We start from the raw sequence: 12,742 nt of genomic DNA, 5'->3' as shown, positions 1-12,742 counted from the left end.
AGTGGATTGGTTGAAATCTCCAAGGCGTATTTTTGCATTTTTTTTCAAATATGAACACGTTAAAACTGAACTGTCTTGGATTTTTGAGTTTTTGTATTTGCCCTGAGAAAATTCTATATAAAATAACATACCTGAAAATTATATTCGCAGTACTCACTCAAAGAAATTCTATATAAAATAACATACCTGAAAATTGTATCGCTAGACACTTTTTGATTTCTGTGATTTTTTGGAGAAAGCATAATGGCATCCACCGCCAGTTTCAATCGAAAAAATGATAAAACTGGATGTGTTATTTGCGAAAAATTAATATCTAAAACTAATATTAGCAAGCACAGGGCAAGATGTAGCGAAACAGGTTCGAGAATTAATTGTTTGTTACCTTCTAAGTCTTGTGCTCGATGTGGAAAGATGATCAGCATTGCAAATTTAAGTAAACACCTCAAAATTTGCAAACTATCGATCGAACGAGGAACATTGAAAAGGAAAATCGACAATCCAGAAACGGAAGCTTCCACTTCCAAACAAGTTAAATTATCGGATGAACGCAAACCGATTAGATCTGCATTCAACGACCAACTCCTGGATTTCTCTTTTATTTCGGAACCAGGCCGTGACATCCTTAGTTTCTTGCATGAAACGAAAACATCTGTACTAAATATTCTAAAAAATAAACTTGAAAATAATTCCATAAAAGTATATGTTGTTCTGTTTTCTGAATACGAGAAAGTTGATGGCGCAACGAGTATTTTTTATCATCGTACAAAAAACCAGACTCTTCATTTGGCGGACGTCGAAAATTTAGACAACTTCTATTATAAAGTTACCAATAAGCTGGTTAAGAAACATGACGATTTCGAGGCTAAAGGGTCGGGATGGTCTCTGTGTGGAAGTCCTCACACGTTAACCGTTTACGTGAACCGATTCTCGCCTCTTCGTGCATCCAGCTACGTTCCTCTTCCACCGAACATTCAACACAAGAGGGCTGTGTTAAATATACAGAACAACGATAACAAGTGTTTTCTCTGGTGTATATTGGCTGCACTGCATCCTGTTTATTGGTCAAATAATCCAGAACGGGTTTCTAATTACAAACAATACGAGTCCGAGTTTGAAAGTGTAATGTCTGACATTGAATACCCGGTGACATTGTCGGATATAACAAAGTTCGAAAATCGTACAGGAAAACGCATCGCTATTAATGTGTATTCCTTCACGTCAGATAAATATCTCGTGCATCCCGTAAGGATAAGCGATATCGACGATGACGATGCTTGTGTAATAAATCTCCTTCTTATTTCCAACGAGGATGTTCATCATTACACGCTAATTCGTTCTCTATCACGTTTGGTCAGAAGTCAAACTACCAAGTATGCAAACAACATCGAAGTTTGCCCGAGATGCCTAACCACGTTCGACGATCGAAAACAACTCAATTATCGAAATTACACTGGACGTCAAATTGCTATCGAGAAACTTGCCGAACATAAAATTTATTGCGGTGACAACAGAGCGGCTAGAATGTTGATGCCCGAAACGAACGAAGTCGAAGAATTCAAAATGCACAAGGCATTGTTGGAACATCCCGCAATCATCGTCGCAGATTTCGAGGCGTTCCTCAAACCACTCTCCTACTGCGAACCGGATCCTGAAATTTCCTCCACAACGCCGTACCAGCTTCATCAACCTAATAGTTTCGGCTATGTTGTTGTGCGACGTGATAAAATAAATGAAGCATATATATACCGCGGGCCAAATGTAATCGAACACTTCCTGGAAAAAATGGTGGAGGAGGTTGAGGTAATTGGTAGCGTACTGCTTACATCAAAACCGATGGCACCTTTAACTGAAAATGAACTTCAAAATTACAATTCCACTGAGGTGTGTCCGGTATGTGATCAAAGTTTCACTGATGAGAACAAAAAAATATTCCACCACGATCATTTCAGCGGAAACTACATAGGTGGAATTTGCAACACGTGCAATCTTAAAATCCAGAAACCTAAATTCATCCCCATATTCTTTCACAATGGAAGCGGATATGATTTTCACCACCTGGTGAGACATCTTGGCTACGATCCGAAACGTATAGGTGTCTTGGCCGAGAATGAAGAACGCTACATTAGTCTCAGCAAGCAAGTGTCGATTCCGGGAACGAAAAATACAATCGAGATGCGCTTCCTGGATTCGTATAGATTTCTCTCTGCAAGTCTGGATGCTTTAGCGAACAAACTCACCGACGATCAATTTAAAATAACTGGAGCTAGTTTTCCCAACGTAGACATAGAACTCGTTAGACGTAAAGGGAATTATCCTTACGAATACGTTAGTGATGGTTCTAAATTTAACGACGACGCTCTTCCACTTCCAAGAGAATTTTACAGCAGACTCAGAGAGAAAGGAATCACGGACGAAGAATACCAACACGCGCAACTCATGTGGGAGAAATTAGGATGTAGGACACTCGGAGACTACCACGATGCCTACTTAAAATTAGACGTGACGATACTCGCGGATGTTTTTCAAGCGTTCAGGAAAACGGCAACGAATATTTATAAATTAGATCCAGCGTATTTCTACAGTCTACCGGGATTAGCGTGGTCGGCAATGTTATTCCAGACAAAGGTCAAGCTGGAACTGATATCGGACGTTGACATGTTGCTATTTATCGAAAGAGGGATACGAGGTGGAATGGTGCAATGCGTACAGAGACATGCAAAAGCTAATAACGTACACATGAAAGAAGATTACGATTCAAATCGAGCATCGAATTACATCTTCTACTCTGATGTTAATAATCTCTACGGACATGCCATGGTACAGAAACTTCCTTACGGGGGATTCGAATGGTTAGATCCCACTTCGATAGATATTATTCATTTCAACGATAGCGAGTGTGGTTTCTTCGCAGAGGTAGATCTCCAATTCTCCGACCACCTGCACGACACGTTTTCGGATTTGCCTCCGACTCCCGAAATCAAATGTCCACCCGACTCGGTTCAAGACAAGCTTTTGTTAACATTGGACCCTAAACAGAGATACGTCGTCCACTACAAGAATCTCCGGTTTTTGATTGGGAAGGGTGTTCAGATAGTGAATGTTAGACGAATACTAAAGTTTAAACATTCCACGTGGTTAAGACCTTACATAGAAACTAACACACAACATAGAACAGCTGCCACTTCCGATTTAGACAAGGACTTCTTTAAATTAATGAACAATGCGGTGTACGGAAAGACCATGGAGAATGTTAGAAAGCACGTAGACGTGAAATTAATTTCCGATAAGAATAAATGTCGGAAGTGGATAGCCGATCCTAGATTCAAGTCGAGAAAAATTTACAACGAGAATTTGGTACTTTTCAACCTAGATATAAAATTGATGAAATTCAGAAAACCAATTTACGTTGGCGCAACGGTTCTCGACTTGTCGAAACTTTACATGTTCGAATTTCATTACGACGTGATGAAACCCTTCTACAATGATAAGATATCACTTTTGTACACGGACACCGACAGCTTCATTTACAGCATACAAACACCTAACCTATACGAAGACATAAAAAATCCTTCTATGCTCGAGTATTTCGATACTTCTGCGTATCCTCAACCCAACAGATTTGGAATTCCATCTCGTAACAAAAAAGTCCTAGGTAAACTGAAAGATGAATGTAACGGTGATATTATTGTCGAGTTCGCGGGTTTGCGTTCGAAGATGTATGCCATGAGAACAGAGAGTAGCGTCACGAAGAAAGCAAAAGGTGTGGGCAAGAATACGGTGGAGAACAAACTCACCTTCTACGATTACATCGATTGCCTTTACTCACAATCGACGATACTAAGTATAGAACAAAGAATCCAAAGTGTAGACCATGTGATTACAACAAACGAAGTTAGGAAAGTAGCATTAGATCCGCATGACGATAAAAGATGTATTTTGTCTTGTGGAATCCACACGTTGCCTTGGGGACACTATTGTTTAGAAATCAGTAAAAATTGTAGGCAATGCAAATGAAAAAAAAACTTTAACTGTCCCACATACACAATAAATAACTAGCAAGGACAATGAATTTCTTTGGTTTCCGAAAGCAAACAATGGAGACTGTACACCGCACGGCAGATCATGAATTTCTACCTTCCATGTTATCTAAACTCAACGGCCTGTTGATCAATCAATTTTCGGAACGCTGCTCTTCTTGCTGGAACAGTGACGATTTCGGATTCGCGACGATCGACATGACGAGGAAACCCAACGACGGAAAATACAGAAACAAAATCAACGACTTTCTAAACGTTGCCACGATCTTACGTGATATAACTTAACCTATTTATTTTTTTTTCGTGCTAAACTACACGAGAGCCTCTACGTGCTTTGACCTACTTTAGAGTAGAACCATAAAGACAGAGCTGCAACCGAAAGTGAGGCTCGAAGTGAGGCTCGGTGAGGCTCGACTTAATAGTTTGCTCTTGTAAGACATAAGCCTTATTTTCTCGCAGTGTTGCCAACATTTTACTCGAAATAAAATCACCAAGGTTTTTTTCTTGGTCTAACCTATGTTATTGAACTGCGTCGTCACGTCCAAACCTGCATGACTTCCGAACACTATTGGTTTTATTCATATTTTTTCTTACGTATAGGTGTATATGATGAATCCCCAAACAGATTTTTCCTAAGTCTTACTGTTTCCAAGATAACCCCACTTCCGGTTGCCATTTTGGATTTCTGAACATAGGTTCTATACATACTTTTTCTCACGTATAGGTGTACCTGATGAATCTGCAAACAGATTTTTCCTAAGTCTTACAGTTTCCAAGATAACCCCACTTCCGGTCGCCATTTTGGATTTCCGAACATAGGTTCTATTCATATTTTACTTACATATAGGCGTACGTGACGAATCCGCAAACAGATTTTTTCTAAGTCTTACCGTTTCAAAGATAACCCTACTTCCGGTCGCCATTTTGGATTTCCGAGCATAGGTTCTATTCATATTTTACTTACATATAGGCGTACATGACGAATCCGCAAACAGATTTTTCCTAAGTCTCACCGTTTCCAAGATAACTAGTAGTGCAATCTAGCCGGTTCAACGCCCGAAAATGGAGCTCGGTGGAGCTCGGTGAGGCTCGCCAAACCTCAAAAACTCATTTTCTCTCCACGTTCCGCGCCTTATTTATTGCGCTGACGATGTTTCACAGCGTAGAAAACAGCACCAAAACATCAAAAACTCACTTTGATTATTTGGAGCTCACCAAAACCTCAAAAACTTATTTTTATTAATTGAGGTTCACCAAACCTCAAAAATTTTTATTTTTTTTATGTTTAGCGCCTTATTTATTGCGCTGACACAACGTGATGAGTAAATAATGCAGTTTCTTATTCTTGAAGGATGAATGCACCTTATCGTAATTTTCCAAGCCCCGGTCAAATGTTTGTATATTGTGACCTTTGTAAACCTCTCTCTCGGGAACGATGTGCCACACACATGCGCGTGCACGCCTATATTGTGACGCAAACAAACAAACAAATAATATTTTTTTAAGATTCCTGGCCCCCTAACCCCACTTCCGGTCGCCATTTTGGATTTCCGAGCATAGGTTCTATTCATACTTTTACTCACATATAGGCGTACGTGACGAATCCGCAAACAGATTTTTCCTAAGTCTTACCGTTTCCAAGATAACCCCATTTCCGGTCGCTATTTTGGATTTCCGAGCATAGGTTCTATTCATACTTTTACTCACATATAGGCGTACGTGACGAATCCGCAAACAGATTCGCGACGATCGACATGACGAGGAAACCCAACGACGGAAAATACAGAAACGAAATCAACGACTTTCTAAACGTTGCAACGTTGTGAGAAACGACGTAAAAAATAAACGTTCAGGTAAAGGTAATGCAGGTGGGAGAACAATAGTTCTATCGGTACGCTTGGATGTAGACAGCAGCAGATGCTGAAGTGGAGGCGTGCAGTCAGCAGCAGTGGCTCAGAAGAGGGCGTGCAGCGAGCATCAGCTACTTAAGTGAGGTCGTGCAGCGAGCAGCAGGTGCTGAAGTGGAGTCGTGCAGCCAGCAGCAGGTGCTGAAGTGGAGTCGTGCAGCGAGCAGCAGGTGTTGAAGTGGGGTCGTGCAGCGAGCAGCAGGTGTTGAAGTGGGGTCGTGCAGCGAGCAGCAGGTGCTGAAGTGAGGTCGTGCAGTGAGCAGCAACTGTTGCAGCACGGAGTGTGCAGCGGCAAGCAGGTGCTGAAGTGGGGTCCTGCAGCGGCAAGCAGGTGCTGAAGTGAGGTCGTGCAGTGAGCAGCAACTGTTGCAGCACGGAGTGTGCAGCGAGCAGCAGGTGCTGAAGTGGGATCGTGCAGCGAGCTGCAGGTGCTGAAGTGGGGTCGTGCAGCGAGCAGCAGGTGCTGAAGTGAGGTCGTGCAGCGAGCAGCTGCTGTTGCAGCACGGAGTGTGCAAGCAGAGGCATCTGCTGCAGTACGGAGCGTGCAGGCAACAGCAGCTTCTGTGGTTGGAGTACAGGCAACAGCAAATGACCTAGTGCAAACTGGACATTTCCATCAGCAGATATTTTCAGTTAGCACCTACTTTTAAAGAAGTACATGAAATCACATTGCCTTCACTCATTTATTTTTCCAAATGATGTATTGAACACAGTCTTTACCTCTCAACAATTTTGAGACCGAAACGAAAAGAATTAAATTTATTTGTTATAAGTAGAATTAGTTAATCCTGCCAAGTTACGACATCTCGCTGCGTTGCATGAGGTTTCCGGAATTAGGACAGCCTCCAGTTGAAATTGATGACGGCATCATCCAAGCGAACGCACGTCCCAACACCCTGAACACTCGCACATCCACGTAGCGAGAAGAGTTGCAATGTGGCGTCTCTTGGCAACAGTCCTGATCGTTTACATCGCTGTCTCTGACAGAGACGCATCGCCATCTGGAAACCGAGCAATTTCATAAATTGGTGAGAAATTGCAGAAGACCCGGAGGCTGTAAATATATTCGGTCATCGCTTCCAACTCAATGGTGTCTGCTATTTCCGTCTTGCGTGGATGGGGTGTTATTTTTTACAACAGATGTTTTCTATTGTTAGCTCTACCGACTGACACAAACAGTGCGGCGAGTCTCGGGGACGAATTCAATAATTTTGATATTCTACAGTAGGCTGGCCCTCTAATGAAAACCAATAGGCAGTTGCCCACATTCTGTTGTGACGCTTCTGTATTAGCCCCCTTGCGTTGAGTTGCTGATTAACAATTTCTCAGCTGATGGTGATTGGTTCGTGCAACGACCAGTGCATGGCCAATCAATCATTCATTTATTATAATAGGACAAATAATCTGCCGCAAATTCACAAATAGGCTAACATGGATTGATTTACTTTTAAAGTTCGAACTGAACTAAATAAATTGTGCCACTATTGAAAATCAAATCCACAACCTCTTGATTACAAGGCAATCATGGGTTCTGTGTTAAATTTCCTTGCATTTTTACAGGATGTGGAACGCATGGTCTCTCTTTCTATCTGTACCTGATTTTTCTGTTTCTCTTCCTTTCATCTGTTTCTATTCATTTTTATCAGTTTTTTACCATTTCTATTTTTCTGTTCCTTTTCCTCTCTACGTTTCCTTGTTTCCTCTTATTCCTCTCTCCCTCTATTCTCCTGCATTTCTTTCTCTCCATTCTCTTTCCTACTTTATTTCTCTTTGCTATTCTCTCTAACTATTTTTACACTTATTTTGTTTTTCTCTTTCTTTCTATTTTTTTCTTCTTCTCCCGATTTTCCTCTTCCTCCGTTTTTTTTTGTTTTCTCGTTAACTATCCCTCTATTTTCTCTTTGTATTCCTTTATCTCTATTCTCGTTCTTTCTTTCTCTCAATTTTATCTTTCTCTTTGTTTCTCTCTCCCCCCACTCTCTCTCTCTCTCTCTATTTCTGTTTGTGTCTTAACTCTGTATTTTTCTCTCCACACCCTTCGCTCTCTTTCTCTATCTCTCTCCTCCTTTTTTAGTTTCTCTTACCTTTCTATATTTCCATCTCTATGTCTCACTTTTCTGTTTTAATCTCTCTCTCTCTCTCTCTCTCTCTCTCTCTCTCTCTCTCTCTCCCCTCTTATAGTTTTTCTTACCTTTCTATCTTTCCATCTCTTTCTCTCACTTTTCTGTTTCAATCTCTCTCTCTCTCTCTCTCTCTCCCTCTTATAGTTTTTCTTATCTTTCTATATTTTCATCTCATTCTCTCACTTTTCCTGTTTCAATATCTCTCTCTCTCTCTCTCTCTCTTTCTCTCTCTCTCTCTCTCTCTCTCCTCTCTTATAGTATCTCTTACCTTTCTATCTTTCCATCTCTTTCTCCCACTTTTCTGTTTCAATCTCTCTCTCTTTCCCTCTTTCCTCTTTTCTCTCTTTCCCCCTCTCTCTCTCTTTCCATGTCTCTCTTTTTCTCTCTCTCTTACCCCTCCCCCCTCTCTCGCACTCTCTTTCACAAACACACTCACCAACCTAATATAATATTCATGGCAAAACTCCACGGAAACTTTCCCCATATAGCTTTCGAGTCTCATCACAGCCGAATCACTTTTGCAGAATTTCGAAACTACCAATTACCGGTAAACGCACAGCAATGCCCCTCCTCATCCTTCCCCGCTCACGATCACGACAAGGACTGTGTTTAAAAGAGCGAGAGGAGTAGGGAAGAGAACTGGATAGGGGGGAGGACAGAGACAAAAAAAATCGCATTAATATGCATTGAATTTGCTAACTTCTCTGAAAAATCGCAAACAAGAACGGTTTAGCAATATCAAAATTTCAGCTAGTAAACCTCGTCTTTTCTTTTTTTTTGCCTAGACTGCGCACTCTGATTACCTCGTCTCTTTCGTCATTTCCGGTTTGTTTAGCCTCGTTTTCAACTCCGTTTGTTTTCTCGATGCTGGTATTGTTTGTTCTCTGCGCCAACGTTGATTTATGGAAGTGTTTATTTGTTTTGAAATTCTGATTAGCTGTATGATTTCTTTATATGTCGAACGGAGATAAGTGTAGATAGATTTTTAATCAGAACTGGATGGAAAATGGACCGCGGGGGGGGGGGGGAGGGTTGAATTATAAATAAGGTTAACTAATAGAGTCCTGCATGGGGCCACTTTCGCTCGTTCGATTCTCCCGCCCTTGAGCGTTTACAATGGAATACCACTTTAATGTGACAATAATCGTAAACATGTGTAAAATATCCACTCTGGCAATTTCAGCCCACAATCATCTGTTCACTTAAGTTTCAATTTCACTGCCAGGAAGAATATTTCACATCTACATATTTGAGGGCCCACTACCACAGACAAATTACGGTTATACGGGTACTACTGAGCTTCGAGCTGGGTATCGAACCCGGGACTCTCAATTACAAGACCACGACGACATCGGGAAAGCCCGGTAAGTAGTGTAGAGAACAAGGCTGGGGGTGTAAGAATGTAGAATGAAGATACAAAGAAGTACAAGAACAGGACACAATTTACTCTGTGCAAATGGAAAAAGCTGCCCCCTTACTCCTGAACAGTACACGCCACTGTAATTTCTGCCGCGATCTTCCAGTTGGTAGGGTCTGACCGCTACGAGGGAGTCTCCGGTTTGATTCCTGGAAGGGTGATTTGAAGTCTGATTCTATCCCAGAAAATTTCCCTGTTTAGAGTGGCTCTGGGATTTACCCAGCCTCTAATGCATTGATATCTGAGGTGGAGGGGCTAAAGGTGGCCGAAACCTTGTGCTGACCACATCACCTTAACAAATTGCAGTGTGTGAATGTGTGAGGCCCTACATTCATATCCGCCAATATGTTTTCATGACATGTTGCAATGTGCATAGATCCACCAAGCTTTCTGAAGTCTCGGAAAATATGAGAACTACAGGCTTCCCCGTAACTTGCCGTAACGACACTAGCGCCGCTGCTTCCACACCAGGCTTTCAAATGTCTTGGTGGATCTATAGGGGTAGATTTATTCAGTTTTTATTTCTATATTTATTTTGATTATTTTATATCTCTTATTTTCCTACTGAATTAATCGCGACTATGTGGATGAATGATGAACTGTTTATGTTCATGGGACAAACATGTCTTAAACAGGATTCGGACCTGGAACTTGTGTCTTCGTAGCACGTTACGCTAACCACTCCACCAATACCAGCGGTTGCTTGGTTACTTGCGTCAAAAGTAACTGCTTACTGTCACCATCACTTCCAAATTGACATACTTGTACAGTCACGACCACTGCTTATTGTAACAATCTAATCAAGTTTCGGCCTCCCCGATGGCGTAGTAGTGACGTCATCGCCTTGTAATCAAGGGGTCCCGGGTTCGATACCCGATGGAGGCCCATAGATGTTCAGGTCCCACTGTGCATAAAGTGGACTTAAAACTTGAAATCAAGACAAAAATCGTCGAGTTACGATGGAATAGTTGCAACACAAAAGTGTGCGTGACTGTACCAAGCATTGATGGCGCGAGAGGGAGGCACGGGGGTAATAGCCCCCCTCGGTAAAAAATATTCCGCTAGTATGTCCACAGAAAATAAGAGAAACTATGTAAGCAGAGGCGGGGATTGGGTTACAAAACTGAGAGGAGGGGGCAAGGACAGTTTGTTCCCCCTTGGTAGATAAGGTGCGGGGGCAAAAGTGGCAAAAAGTGGGGCCCCACGCCTCCCCCCCCCCACTCAATCGCCGCCACTGTATATAAGTAAAAGTTATTTTAGCCATAATATAAATTTTCGCCGCCGTGTTATTTAGGTATAACCTGAATGTGACTTCCCCACTCAAAATATCCCCCCAAATCAGTTTTCTGGCGCCGTCACTGGCACGAATGTAGAGTGCAAAGTCACCACACTCCCGAATGTCGTGTCTGTAATCTTACACCTTTATGGGTCTTGTAATAACAGTGTTCCGAGCGAGCTTGTGGACTCTCTGAACAAACCTCGTGAATAATTTATCACAAAAGTCCATAGTCACGATTAGCTATAAATCACATCGTGAGTTATCGCCCTGCAACACACGGGCCCTTTGGAGCGTGCAAAGATTGTGACAGTTGCAGGAATCCAACCGCCTCGAGAGATGGCGCTGCGGTCGTGTTGAACGATGCCCTGCCAGATATTGTCAGCGCCTCGATTAACAATGATGATATTATCGGATCAAAGATTAATTATTTGGCACGTGATGAATATATCGGAAGTTCATCGAAGGCTAGCACAGATTTTGGCGTTTTCCCAATAAACATGGTGCTCCAATAGACATAATTCTGATATTTTTTTAGATAATAACTTGCTGCTACTTTTACAAAGGGGAAGCCGCGGTGGTCTAGTCGGTAAGGCGCCTGGCTGCCACGCGGGACACCCGGATTCGATTCCCAGGTTGGGTGATCGAAGGTCAGAATTCTTCTGGCCTTGTCCCTGCATAAAGCAGCTCCAGGGCACGCCCAGCCTCAATGGTACTGGGGGCAACCTTTGGGGGGGCGGGAAGGCGGCCGGAACGTGGTGTTGATCACATCACCTCCAAAATAGTCGACATCGAGAATGTGTGGGGCCAAACACTGAAATCCCTCAAATGTGCCTTCATGGTATGGTGGTATGTGAACGGGGAGCTTTACCGTTCTCTTACAAAGTAGGGGAGTGAGAAGTGTGATCTGGTGCCAGGCACACCAGGTTTCCAACGAACACCAAAACTAATTGCATAGAGCCTTAAACCTGGCCTCCTAACCTAACCACATATGCATTATTAGACCTAAGCGGAATTGTACGTCAGGAATTGTTAGGTTAGGAGGGCGAGGTTTAGAGCTCTTAGAATTTAATTTTGGAGTTTGTTGCAAGCTGAGTGTGCCTCGCACCAGACCCGTGTGGGTATTAGATAGCATGGTTTACAAAATGAAAATCCGTCCGATTTGTAAAGCCATATTTCACATTTCGAACACCAAAGATGTTTACAAAAATTTTATAAAACATAATAGATTAATTGGAATTATTCAATAAATTTTTGGAAAACAAACTAGAAAAGAAATTCAAATTAGATACCACGACTTGGATTCACAACCTGCCTGCAAATTACTTAAAGAGTGGCATGTATTGCGTTGTTGCATACCCAAAAACACTTACAGGCGAGCCTTACAATCGAGATATCGACGTGAAACATTATACTCGTCTTTTTTAAGCAATTTTCATTTCGAGCCCTGCTTATGTCACTCCTGAATTCAGGATACAACTCCAGCTTCCTTTCTTTAGAATCGTTTAAGACCTTTTCCGTCAGTAGTGTATATTGAGCGTTTCAAAGTCGTACTTAGTAGGTATTCTCTTTTTTTTATCAATTGAATATCATTTTTTGACATATTTTGACAATTTTTGTCGATGTTTTAGCGTTTGACGATTTTTCAGTGCAATTTTCACCGCATCTCATTTTTTTCCCACTCGTACTTGGTAGGTATGCATTTGTAGCCTTTTTTTTATCAATTGAAAATCTGTTTTTGACATATTTTGACAAATTTTTGTCGATGTTTTAGCGTTTAGCGATGTTTTTGTAAAATTTCCTATTTTTTTTTTTCCCACTCGTACTTGGTACGAATGCCACGATCTTACGTGATATAACTTAACCTATTTATTTTTTTTTCGTGCTAAACTACACGAGAGCCTCTACGTGCTTTGACCTACTTTAGAGTAGAACCATAAAGACAGAGCTGCAACCGAAAGTGAGGCTCGAAGTGAGGCTCG

Source organism: Lepisma saccharinum, unplaced genomic scaffold (assembly GCF_977018435.1).
Source record: "Lepisma saccharinum unplaced genomic scaffold, izLepSacc3.1 HAP1_SCAFFOLD_1008, whole genome shotgun sequence".
NCBI classification, from domain to species: Eukaryota; Metazoa; Arthropoda; class Insecta; order Zygentoma; family Lepismatidae; genus Lepisma; species Lepisma saccharinum.
Note: the sequence above shows the minus strand (reverse complement) of the source record.